Here is a 13,979-nt window from a genome sequence, read left to right as displayed (position 1 = left end):
AGTGGGTAGCCATGCCCTTCTCCATCTTCCTAACCCGGTGTTTGAATTTGTGTCTTCTGCAGCTCCTGCATTGTAGGTGGATTCTTTACTGCTGAGCCACCAGCGAAGCCCATAAACAACATATGGTAGATTAAAAAAAATTTTTTTTCCATGGATTCTCCCTACTCTTTTCTATTGTGGCTATACCAATTTACATTCAAACCAAAAATAAACAACTGTTTTATTTTATCCATATCCTCATTAATACTTGTTACCTCTTGTCTTTTTTGGTAATAGACACTAAATGGTATGAGGTAATATCTCATTTTGGAGCCCCCCAAAAATCTCATTTTTGGAGCCCATGAAATTAAAAGACGCTTACTCCTTGGAAGGAAAGTTATGACCAACCTTGATAGTATATTAAAAAGCAGAGACATTACTTTGCCAACCAAGGTCCGTCTAGTCAAGGCTATGGTTTTTCCCGTGGTCATGTATGGATGTGAGAGTTGGACTGTGAAGAAAGCTGATCGCCGAAGAACTGATGCTTTTGAACTCTGGTGCTGGAGAAGACTCTTGAGAGTCCCTTGAACTGCAAGGAGATCCAACCAGTCCATTCTAAAGGAGATCAATCCTGAGTGTTCATTGGAAGGACTGATGCTAAAGCTGAAACTGCAATACTTTGGCCACCTCACGCGACAAGTTGACTCACTGGAAAAGACTCTGATGCTGGGAAAGGTTGGAGGCGGGAGGAGAAGGGGATGACCGAGAATGAGATGGCTGGATGGCATCACCAACTCTGTGGACATGAGTTTGAGTGTACTCCGGGAGTTGGTGATGGACAGGGAGGCCTGGCGTGCTGTGATTCATGGGGTCGCGGAGAGTCGGACACGACTGAGTGACTGAACTGAATTGAATATCTCATTATGGTTTTGATTTTCATTTCCCTAATAATTACTGATATTGAGTACCATTTAATGACTTGTCAAATATTAGTTGATAATATATACATGGGTTTATATCTAAACTTCCTATTCTATTCAATCATTCTATGTGTCTATTTCTATGTCAGGGCATACTGCTTTGATTGCTAAAGCTTTGCAATATATCCTGAAAACATGGAGCATAATTGCCTCCAGCTTTGATCTTCCTTTTCAAGATTGCTTGGGCTATTAAGGATCTTTTCTTATGTCATATGAATTTTAACATTGTTTATTGTTTTATTTCTGTAAAAAGTCATTGAAATTTTTACAGAAATTGCATATAGTCTATAAATTGCTTTGAGTAGCATAGACATTTTAACAATAACAAAGAATTGTTAATCTTTTCAGTACATGAACATGAGATTTCTTTTTATGTCTTCAGTTTGTCTCATCAATACTTATAGTCTTTATTGCATTGTATACTTGAGTTTAGTAAAAGAGTAGATTTTGAATGTCCCCCCCCCACATAAAATAGAGCTATGAACAGGGTGATTGATGTGTTAACTGACTTTATTGTGATAATCAAATCTAAATCATCCTTTATACCTTAAATTTATAAAATGTTATTCGTATACCTTAATAAAACTGGGGGGAAAAGTCAGATGTAAAAATCATTGGGAAATAAACTTAGCCATTAAGTTAAAGAAACAGATGAATGATAGGAGCTGAGTGGATAGTATAAAACCACATGAGCAAGAGGCACAATAAAACTTATATCAGCCTCAAGGCAGCACTGGAGTGGCTTCACATGTGGGTGGGAATAGCTCCAACTTATAAAGAAATAGAATATATCACTCCGGGTAAATGCATATCTTACTTTCTCGGATTTACCCTAAATCAGCCATATTGATTGTAAATTTTAATAAAGAGAAACTCAATTAAAATAGAGTTAGGAAGTCAGAAGGGGATGTCTCATGACCTATACAATAGCAGAACCCAAAAGAAAAGAAAATTTTCTTCTTGCCTCACAAGAACTCAGTCAATAAATCAAAACTACAATGAGGCATCATCTTACACCAATCAGAATTCAGTTCAGTCAGTTCAGTCGCTCAGTTGTGTCCAACTCTGTGAACCCATGAACTGCAGCATGCCAGGCCTCCCTGTCCATCACCAATTTCTGGAGTCCAACCAAACCCATGTCCATTGAGTCAGTGATGACATCCAACTATCTCATCCTCTGTCGTCCCCTTTTCCTCCTGCTCTCAATCTTTCCCAGCATCAGGGTCTTTTCAAATGAGTCAGCTCTTCACATCAGGTGGCCAAAGTATTGGAGTTTCAGCTTCAACATCAGTCTTCCAATGAACACCCAGGACTGATCTCCTTTAGGATGGACTGGTTCGATCTCCTTGCAGTCCAAGGGACTCTCAAGAGTCTTCTCCAACACCACAGTTCAAAAGCATCAGTTCTTTGGCACTCAGCTTTCTTTATAGTCCAACTCTCACGTCCATACATGACCACTGGAAAAACCATAGCCTTGACCAGATGGACCTTTGTTGGCAAAGTTATGTCTCTGCTTTTTAATATGCTGTCTAGGTTGGTCAGCAGAGAAGGCAATGGCAACCCACTCCAGTACTCTTGCCTGGAAAATCTCATGGATGGAGGAGCCTGGTAGGCTGCAGTCCATGGGGTCGCTAAGAATCCACACGACTGAGTGACTTCACTTTCACTTTTCCCTTTCATGCACTGGAGAAGGAAATGGCAACCCACTCCAGTGTTCTTGCCTGGAGAATCCCAGGGATGGTGGAGCCTGGTGGGCTGCTGTCTATGCGGTTGCACAGAGTCAGACATGACTGAAGTGACTTAGCAGCAGGTTGGTCATAACTTTCCTTCTAAGGAGTAAGCATCTTTTAATTTCATGGCTGCAATCACCATCTGCAGTGATTTTGGAGCCCTGAAATATAAAGGCTGTCACTGTTTCCATTGCTTCCCCATCAGTATACCATGAAGTGATGGGACCAGATGCCATGATCTTAGTTTTCTAAATGTTGAGCTTTAAGCCAACTTTTGCACTCTCCTCTTTCACTTTCATCAAAAGGGTCTTTAGTTCTTCACTTTCTGCCATAAGGGTGGTGTCATCTGCATATCTGAGGTTATTGATATTTCTCCTGATAATCTTGATTCCAGCTTGTGCTTCCCCAGCCCAGCATTTCTCATGATGTACTCTGTGTATAAGTTAAATAAACAGGGTGACAATATACAGCCTTGACGTACTCCTTATGATTATACAGTGGAAGTGAGAAATATATTTAAGGGACGAGATCTGATAGAGTGGCTGATAAACTATGGATGGAGGTTCATGATATTGTACAGAAGGCAGGGATCAAGACCACCCTCAAGAAAAAGAAGTGCAAAAAAGCAAAATGGCTGTCTGAGAAGGCCTTACAAATAGCTGTGGAAAGAAGAGAAGCAAAAAGCAAAGGAGAAAAGGAAAGATATACCCATTTGAATGCAGTGTTCCAAAGAATAGCAAGAAGAGATAAGAAAGCCTTCCTCAACAGTCCATGCAAAGAAATAGAGGAAAACAATAGAATGGGAAAGACTAGAGATCTCTTCAAGAAAATTAGAGAAATCAAGGGAACATTTCATGCAAAGATGGACTCAATAAAGGACAGAAATTGTACGGACCTAACAGAAGCAGAAGATATTAAGAAGAGGTGGCAAGAATACACAGAAGAACTGTCCAAAAAAGATCTTCACGACTCAGATAATCACACAGGTGTGATCACTCACACTCACCTAGAGCCAGACATCCTGGTATGTGAATCACTTCAAACAAAAGTAGTGGAGGTGATGGAATTTCAGTTGAACTATTTCAAATCCTGAAAGCTGATGCTGTGAAAGTGCTGCACTCAATATGTCAGCAAATTTGGAAAACTCAGTGGTGGCCACGGGACTGGAAATGGTCAGTTTTAATTCCAATCCCAAAGAAAGGCAATACCAAAGAACGCTCAAACTATCACACAATTGCACTCATTTCACATGCTAGTAAAGTAGTGCTCAAAATTCTCCAAGCCAGGCTTCAACAATATGTGAACCATGAACTTCTGGATGTTCAAGCTGGTTTTAGAAAAGGAAGAGGAACCAGAGATCAAATTGCCAACATCCGTTGGATCATCCAGGAAACAAGGGATTCCCAGAAAAACATTTATTTCTGCTTCATTGACTATGCCAAAGCCTTTGACTGTGTGGATCACAATAAACTGTGGAAAATTCTGAAAGAGATGGGAATACCAGACCACCTGACTTGCCTCTTGAGAAACCTCTATGCAGGTCAGGAAGCAACAGTTATAACTGGACATGGAACAACAGACTGGTTCCAATCATAATGGCCATCGTCAAAAAACCTACAAACAATAAAGTGTGGAGAGAATTTGAAGAAAGGAAATCCTCTTGCACTATCAGTGGGAATGTAAATTGATAACAGCCCCTATGGAGAACAGTATGAAGATTCCTTAAAAACTAGGAATAAAACTGCCATAACCTCAGCAATCTCACCACTGGGAATATACCCTGAAAAACATATATGATTCAAAAAGCACATGTACCCCTATGTTCACTGCAGCACTATTTACAATAGTGTTGTGGTACATATATATGACACGATGGAATATTACTGTCTGCCTGCTCATATGCTTTAGTCATATCTAACTGTTTGTAACCCTATGGACTGTAGCCCTCCAGGCTTTTCAGTCCATGGATTTCTCTAGGCAAGAATACTGGATTGGGTTGCCATGCTTTCCTCCAGGAGATCATTCTGACCCAGGGATTAAATCTGTTTCTCCTGTGTCTCTGCATTGTAGGTGGATACTTTTAAACTGAACCACCAGGGAAGCCCACAGTTGAATATTACTTAGCCATAAAAATGAACATTGTAGTTGGTGGATGCACCTAGAGCAGGGGGAGGTAAGTCAGAAAGAGAAAAAGAAAGATCATATACTAATGCATACATATGTAATCTAGAAGAAAGGTACTGATGAACCTGTTTGTAGGACAGGAATGGGGATGCAGGCATAGAAAATGTTCCTGAGGACACTGTGTGGGAAGGAGAGGGTGGGATGAATTGAGAGACTAGCATTGATACATATATATATCATGTGTAAAATAGATGTCTAGAAGTAAACTGTGGCATAACACAGGGAGTCCAGCTTCACACTCTGTGAACACCTAAAGGGGCAGGATGGCAGGATAAGAAGGAGGTTCAGGATGGAAGAGGTATATGTATACTTATAGCTGATTCATTTTGCTGTATGGCAGAAAGCAACACAACATAGTGGCAATTGTCTTCCAATTTAAAATTTTTATTTTTAAAAAGGCACTATGCTTTTTGAATCTCAACTCCTTCAATGAGATCTGTTTACTTCAGCCCTTCTAATTTCCTTTTCTCCTCTTTAAAAGAGTTGTTTTTTCCTTGCTATGCTGGGACTTATACATGGCTCACCATAGTTGCAGACCCTGAATTGCAATTTTTTGCTGATGCTGAAAAGCCCATTTTTACTGAAGAAATAACTGGAAATATATTTATTTTAGGTAATTTTTGTGGCATGTATGGGCATCCAGAGAAGACATTCAGTGACTCTGAGGCTGGTGAGTACAGAGATCAACATTTAGTCCATTATTGCACACTGCTTTTCCATCAACCCTGGGGTTTGAAGGTAAGTCTTTCTTTTGGATCTGAGCTTCTGCCTTTATGTTTTGAAGTTCTCCCAGGTTTTGTTTGGGATACATTTTAAGGCTCCATGTTTTTTGTTTAAGCTTTATTCTGTCTGTAAGTAGTTGCTTGGCACTTCAGCCTGATAATATTTTGAAATCAGGCTGTTTCAATTGGAACTCTGCTAGCTTTTGGACCAATTTCTTTTGGAACAGGGGCTGTATCACTGAAATGGTGCCAGTGCAGGCTTTAGCTTGGTTCCTTTCAGAATACGGGCTGTTCTATTGGAACTGCACTGTTAAGCCTTTGGCCTGACTCCCTGGGAATTGGGCTGTTCCATTATAGCTATGCTGTCCTAACTGACACTGGAGCCACTCTAAGAGCTCAACCCCACTAACATAAAGCAGCCCTTGCCTCAGAGTACTGCAAGTTCAAATAGTGGGATCTTTAATGAACCTCCAAAGGTTTCTGTCTCTGAACCTAGTTCCTTTTATTAAACTCTTTGAGACATGTGAATCCTTTTGTCTTTTGCGCCTCAACCACTGTCCATTTATTAGGCAAAGACTTCTTAGGAAAGCATCATACTGGAATTTCTTACTCTTGAAAGGGGGATATAATTCTAAAATTTTGTAATGCAGTTGACCCTTGAACAACACTGATCTGTACTGTCTGGGTCCACTTATATGCTGAAGTTTTCCTAAATAAGTACTATAGTAGTACTTCTGCAGTTGGTTGACTCTGACTGTAAAGTTTTTCTCAAATTTTTAGCAGTTCAGAAATTCACAGCCCCTAGCCACTGTGCTGTTCAAGGGTCAACTGTAGCAATCAAAGCAACCAACCAGGTGAATCAAATAACCTTTCAACATTTTTTATTTCTGGAAACACTGAATTTTTGGCTCTATTGATTCAGTCACCATCCTTCTTGTGGGCAAAATCTCCAAATGATATTGACAAAATTCACAGTGTACTTCTCATCAGTGTTCAAATAGATCTCTCAAAATCTCTTCCCAGAGCTAATCACTATCCATTAAGTGAGGAAGAACTTCAAGATTTAAAACCCGTAATAGATTATAAGGCTCAAGGGCTTAATATATGAAATACTTTTATTTTAACAATGTCTGGCAAAATACTCCTGTTATACTAGTGAGAAAACCTAAGGACTGAAGGTAGAGTTTGTTCAGAACATCTGAGTAAAAAAACATTGTAATAAAAACAATAAACAACATTGTTATCTCTCAATGCATTACTAGCATCCACTTCTATCAGAGGAAATTCTTTACTGCAATAGATTTATACATTGCATTCTTCAGTATCCCAGTTGATGAAGCTAACAGATGCTTTTATTTTGCCTTCACTTGGGAAGAAAAATAATTCACTGGGACAATAATGACTAAAGATTTTACTTGGAGTTCTTATTTCTTATAAATCTTGAAGGCTGAGCTTAGTGTTAAAAAGTGCCCTGTAAGTTCTACTGTGCTGCAATATGTAGATGATTTGCTTCTTTGCTCACCTCAAGTCTCCTAACCTGAAGACAGCATCCACTTGCTAAAGCTTTGGTCTTCAGTGGAAATATTCTCCCCAAAACTTCTGTTTTCCCAAACCCAAGTTCAATGTTTAGGGAATCTGATATCAAAACAAGGGCTTCACCTAGGTTCAGATATACTTCACGGTGTCCTAAGTTTCTCCAAACCCCCAACTAAACACCAACTCTTAGTTTTTCTCAGGCGAGTTGGTTATTGCAAAAATTAGATTTCAAATTTCTCTTGTAGCTAAATTTCTGCATTTTTCACTGAATAATAACAAAACCAACCCAATGTTTATGAGGGGAACTGGATGACACAGCCTATAACAACTTAAAGGAGAATTGAACGAACCCACCTGCCCTTGAATATCCAAATTATCAGATTTCCTTTTGTCTTTATGTATATAAAAAGTGTTTGTCCTCAGGATATTCACTCAAAAAAACAGAGGTCACCAGTTACCTATATAGGGTGTTATAGCCAAAAAGGTACTATAGCAATGGACTCTGTGGCATGGAGATACCTGCCTTGTTAGAACCATTACTGCCACTGCCTTTTTGTTTAAAGCTATTGAGCAAATGATTGTGGGATTCCCATTTACCAAATTTGGACCAAATAACAACTCAGTCCTGCCACAGACATTAAAAATCCCCACTCCTCCTCTGCTCACGCTCATCGTGGTACCATCAGGTGGGCTGTGAGGCCGGAATCTGGACAAAGGGGATGGTGCGGGGCCTGAGACGCTCGCTCAACGTGCAGAACGATGCCAGTGATTTCGTGGACCTGTATGTGTCCCAGAAATGCTCCACCAGCAACCGCATCATTGGCGCCAAGGACCACGCGTCTATCCTAATGAATGTGGCCAAGGTTGACAAGGTGATAGGCAGGTTCAACGGCCAGTTTAAAACCTATACTGTCTGCGGGGCCATTCACAGGATGGGCGAGTCAGATGACTCCATTGTCCAGCTGGCCAAATTTGACGGCATCATCTCAAAGAACTTCTGACTGAAGAGGATCCCGGACATGGAGTATTTGTTATAAATAAATAGTGAAAACCTAAAAAAAAAAATTCCACTCTTCCCCACTGTACATTCATCGAACTATTTGTCTATTGACAAAATGAAGGCATTCATGAGTCAATATTGGTGGGAAAATGTTAACAAGGTTGTAAAAAGTGCCTACCTTACTTGTCCCACTCGTTAAACATACAAACAAAGGAAGTCTGTTACTACATTTATTGGACATTTTAATGGCCTGCTGCTGCTGCTGCTAAGTCACTTCAGTCGTGTCTAACTCTGTGTGACCCCATAGATGGCAGCCAACCAGGATCCCCTGTCCCTGGGATTCTCCAGGCAAGAACACTGGAGTGGGTTGCCATTTCCTTCTCCAACGTGTAAAAGTGAAAAGTGAAAGTGAAATCGCTCAGTCATGTCTGACTTGTAGCGAACCCACGGACTGCAGCCTACCAGGCTCCTCCACCCTTGGGATTTTCTAGGCAAGAGTACTGGAGTAGCTTGCCATTGCCTTCTCCGTTTAATGGCCTAATGGACCATTTAAGTTCTGGCAAATAGATTTCATACAGTATCCTTTGTCTATATAAATATGTTTTGGGATATAAAAATCAAAGGATATTTATGTTTTTGTCATGGTCTGAATGTTTCACATACAGAAAATTTCTTTTGCACAGGCTATTGCCTCTTCTGTGGCTGAAGAGAAATATCAACAATTTCAGATATGCAGGTGGTGTCACTCTAGTGGCAGAAAATGGAGAGGAACTGAAGAGCCTACTGATGAGGGTGAAAGAGGGAAGTGAAAAATCTGACTTGAAACTCAGCATTAAAAAATGTAAGATCATCGCATCTGGTCTCATCAATTCATGGCAAATAGAAGGGGAAAAAATGGAAGCATTGACAGATTTTATTTTCTTGGTCTCTAAAATCACTGCAGGTGGAATGATTGGGGAGAATGGAATTGTAGCATGTATATTATCATAAGTGACCAGTCCAGGTTCGACGCATAAATTTTCCTCTGTTCATTTCTTTGCATTTGTGCTTTTTTAATAAAAATACTTTTAACTGTATTAAAAAAATAAAATAAAAAAATAAAAAGCTTAAAAAAATAAAATAAAATAAAATCACTGCAGTGACTATAGCCATAAAATTAAAAGACACTTGCTCCTTGGAAGAAAATTGATAACAAACTTAGACAGCATATTAAAAAGCAGAGACATCACTTTGCTGACAAAGGTCCATGAAGTCAAAGCTACTGTTTTTCCAGTAGTTATATATGGATGGACTATGAAGAAGAGTTGGACCATTAAGAAGTTTGAATACAAAACAATCAATGCTTTCAAACTGTGATACAGGTGAAGACACTTAAGAGTCCCTTAGACTGCAAGGACTCAAACTCATGAATCCTAAAGGAAATCAACCCTGAACATTTATTGGAAAGGACTGTTGCTGAAGCTGAAGCTCCAAGACTTTGGCCACCTGATGCAAAGAGATGTCTTGTTGGAAAAGACTCTGATGCTGGGAAAGATTGACAGCAAAAGGAGAAATGGGCAAAAGAGGATGGGATGGTTAGATAGCATCACTGACTCAATGGTCATGAATCTCAGCAAACTTTGGCAGTTAGTGGAGGACAGAGAAACTATCATTCTGCAGTCCATGGGGTTGCAGAGTCAGATATGACTTAACAACTGAACAACAACCACCTCCTTACACCTTGCACCATGAAGATTTCATATATTTGAAAAAACATATACAAAAGGATTCCCTTTGACCTTACTGAAAAGGCTCCTGTCTGGTACTGCTAACCAACATTTGTAACACTGCTTTCCAGGAAATAGGCAATTTCTGGATTCATCAGTTCAGTTCAGTTCAGTCGTTCAGTCATGTCCGACTCTCTGCGACCCCATGAATCACAGCACGCCAGGCCTCCCTGTCCATTACCAACTCCCGGAGTTCACTCAAACTCATGTCCATAGAGTCGGCAATGCCATCCAGCCATCTCATTCTCTGTCGTCCCCTTCTCCTCCTGCCCCCAACCTTTCCCAGCATCAGAGTCTTTTCCAGTGAGTCAACTCGTCGCATGAGGTGGCCAAAGTATTGCAGTTTCAGCTTTAGCATCAGTCCTTCCAATGAACACCCAGGGTTGATCTCCTTTAGAATGGACTGGTTGGATTTCCTTGCAGTACAAGGGACTCTTCAGCACCACAGTTCAAAAGCATCAATTCTTCGGCGATCAGCTTTCTTCACAGTCCAACTCTCACATCCATACATGACCACGGGAAAAACCATAGCCTTGACTAAACGGACCTTTGTTGGCAAAGTAATGTCTCTGCTTTTTAATATACTATCAAGGTTGGTCATAACTTTCCTTCCAAGGAGTAAGCATCTTTTAATTTCATGGCTGCAGTCAGCATCTGCAGTGATTTTGGAGCCCAAAAAAATAAAGTCTGACACTGTTTCCACTGTTTTTCCATCTATTTCCCATGAAGTGATGGGACCAGATGCCATGATCTTTGTTTTCTGAATGTTGAGCTTCAAGCCAACCTTTTCACTCTCCTCTTTCACTTTCATCATGAGGCTTTTAAGTTCCTCTTCACTTTCTGCCATAAGGATGGTGTCATCTGCATATCTGAGGCTATTGATATTTCTCCCAGCAATCTTGATTCCAGCTTGTGCTTCTTCCAGCCCAGCGTTCCTCATGATGTACTCTGCATAGAAGTTAAATAAGCAGAGTGACAATATACAGCCTTGAAGTACTGCTTTTCCTATTTGGAACCAGTCTGTTGTTCCATGTCCAGTTCTAACTGTTGCTTCCTGACCTGCATACTGGTTTCTCAAGAGGCAGGTCAGGTGGTCTGGTATTCCCATCTCTTTTAGAATTTTCCACAGGTTATTGTGATCCACACAGTCAACAGCTTTGGCATAGTCAATGAGGCAGAAATAGATGTTTTTCTGGAACTCTCTCGCTTTCTCCATGATCCAGCAGATGTGCTTCAGCAATATGTTAACCGTGAACTCCCAGATGTTCAAGCAGGTTTTAGAAAAGGCAGAGGCACCAGAGATCTGGATTCATAGGACACTCCTAAATACCCATACCCAACACTGACTGTACCTGCACGTCAGCTGGTGATCTAAAGGAAAGACTTCCCAGAATTGAAGTGGCTGACATGATGAGACAGCTTTCCTAAGACACCTGAAGTTTGCCTGCCAAACCTTTGATGACGACAAAGCTTTAAGTGATCTCCAATGTCTATAATTTAAAACATATGGACTTTAGATAGAAAGTGCCTGTGAGTCCTTCTTCCTACTCCTCTTTGTTACCCAAATATGATCTCAATAGTTTTCTGATCAATGTGCTTTCCCTCTGACATGGGATACTATATCCAAAAAGGTTCTTCCTGGCTTTGAGGGTAAAATAAGCTGCTGAAACCAGAAAATCTGACTCTTGATCAGAAGGACTTTCAGAAAAAGGTCTTGATCAAAGATGGAGGAATATAAAGATTAAAAAATAGAAGTCATTGAAATAGTCAGGATGCCAGAAAGGGGAACTCTCAGGCCATATGACAATACCAAAGCCCAACAGGAAGGGACTTTCTCTTCTTTCTTGGCAGACTCAATCCATGAAAGACAGTGACAACTCAGACAAACAAATTGCACTGTACACTGAGCTCTCAATTCCTCTAATAGACTCTTTGCTTATTATAGTCCTTTCAATATCCTTTATCCCCTTTAAAAGAGCTCTCCTATCCTTGCTGTACTGAGACTTATACATAGCTGGCCATCAGTGGAGACCCCAAATTGCAATCTGCTGCTAATACCAATAGGCTTATTTTTATTGGAAAAATAATCAGCAGTCTATTTGTTTTAAGTCAACATGATCTCCCAGTTAGTGGTTCTTGTCAGAGGAAATAGCATCAGGAATTCTCCTAATAAAAGCACAAGTAATTTTTTAATAGCCATCTATGAAGAAAATTATACAGACCCTATAACTGTCTATAAAAACTATTACTCACCAATAGAAGATTGTTCATAATGATTATGTTTATTAGTACAGTGTAGAATCACATCACCTGTACTTAATTAGGTTTAAAATTGTAGGCCCTTGTCTTTTGTCAAATATTTCTTTAAGAAAAAAATAATAAAAAAGATAAGTATCTATTACTGAATTTAATGTAGAAAATATTCTTGAAATTTTCTAGAAAGTAATAGTCTTAATAATACATATCTGACTGCCACCTCAGTAGTTAGTTCCTACTTAAGAAATGTGAAGACAAAGGGAAAAATCTATTTGTGATAGAAGCCAGTTGAAAATGTTATCCAAACAGTGGCAACTTTCTGAAATTGTTTATTGTTGACATAAACAGATTGTAGAAGGTGTCTCATGGCTTTAAATGTGATTAATCTTATTGAGAAGAAGTATAACTTTAAGCACAGTAAATGGAAGAAATCTTGACCAGTGACTTGATCTTCACCCCAATCTCATCCATTTTAATCCCAAGAGTTTTATAAGATATGAGTCTAGAAAAAATAAGTTGGATCATACTTCTCTTTTAAAACAGTAGGGACTGAAAGGTAATGAACCATCAGAAAACTTTGAAAAGAATTTGTGACTTCAGAATTCCACATCTTGCGAAGTTATCAGTTATGTGTGAATGGAATTTTCAGATAGTCAAGTCTCAAAGTATAAATAGCTGTCATATATTCTTTGAAAAACAAGTCTTAGAATTACTCCAGTTAAGCAAGAGACTAATAAAAATAAAGGAAACAAGAATAAGAAAGTCATGCCATAAAAGCCGAAGTCCTGAGAAATAATAACTTACATAAAAAATAATAACAAGCCTTGTGTGAGAGAAAATAAAAGCACTAGTTTCCTCAAATTACATAGAAAGAAAATAAAACATAATTTCTTACTTGAACTTAACAAAAATTTATTAATTTTTTTTTGAAAATTTGAACAATGATTAACAATAGAATTCATAACAGAAAGAGAACAAAGTAATTTATTGATATTAAGTACAAACAATGATAAAATTTTGGGATCTTTTGAATATTTTAAATAAAATTAAATGCATATATAAAAGATGTCTATAAGAACACTTGGAGATGGGTGATTTTAATGAAAACTCTCATGTTCCATGAAAAAAATCATCCTTGCAGAAATGTTTCCTTCATAATCTTTATCTACCATATAAAAATATCAGAAAACAGAAAGTAAAGATTAATGGAGAAGAAAATAATAGAAATAGAGAAAGAAAATGGTTGACATTAGTGCCATGTTTTTGTGGTTTAGTGCCTAAGTCATGTCCAAATCTTTTGCAACCCTATGGACTGTGGCCTACCAGGCTTCTCTGTCCATGGAATCCTCCAGGCAAGAATACTGGAGTGGGTAGCCATTCTCTTCTCCAGGGGATTTTGAACCAAGATCTCCTGTATTGAGGTAGGTGTTTTACCTTCTGAACCACAAGGGAAGGCCACATTAAAATTAAAGGCCACAACTAAACACATGAAAATACTCAAAGAAAATCTCATCAGTAAAGGCAAACATACAGTAAAAATAGTAAACCACCCATTTACAAAGCTAGTGAGAACGTTAAAAGGTAAAGTAGTAAAATCATCTTTATTCACAATAAGCAGTTGAGGATAGACAAAAAATTTAGATGTAAAACATGGTGTCAGAATCAGTAACTACAAGAGGAAGAAAGTAAAAATGTAGGTGCATTAAAATATTTGAAATTAAGAGACCACCAATTAAAAATAACCCTGTATAGGTAGATTACTACATATAAACCTCATTATAACCACAAATAAAAGAAAAATAGTAAATATACCCACAAAATACAGA

The 13,979-nt window shown here is 38.8% G+C and overlaps 1 pseudogene; it reads left to right on the top strand.

Moving 5' to 3' along the window:
- The first annotated feature begins 7,850 nt into the window (after positions 1 to 7,850).
- On the top strand, positions 7,851 to 8,132 carry LOC129540028 (small ribosomal subunit protein eS21 pseudogene; annotated as a pseudogene).
- The last annotated feature ends 5,847 nt before the right edge of the window (positions 8,133 to 13,979 follow it).

The sequence above is a fragment of the Moschus berezovskii genome, chromosome 11 (assembly GCF_049115385.1).
Source record: "Moschus berezovskii isolate FMDL1 chromosome 11, NW_MosBer_1.0, whole genome shotgun sequence".
In the NCBI taxonomy this organism is placed as follows: Eukaryota; Metazoa; Chordata; class Mammalia; order Artiodactyla; family Moschidae; genus Moschus; species Moschus berezovskii.
The sequence above is the reverse complement of the archived record's forward strand: the minus strand, read 5'-3'. Positions and strand labels throughout refer to the sequence as shown.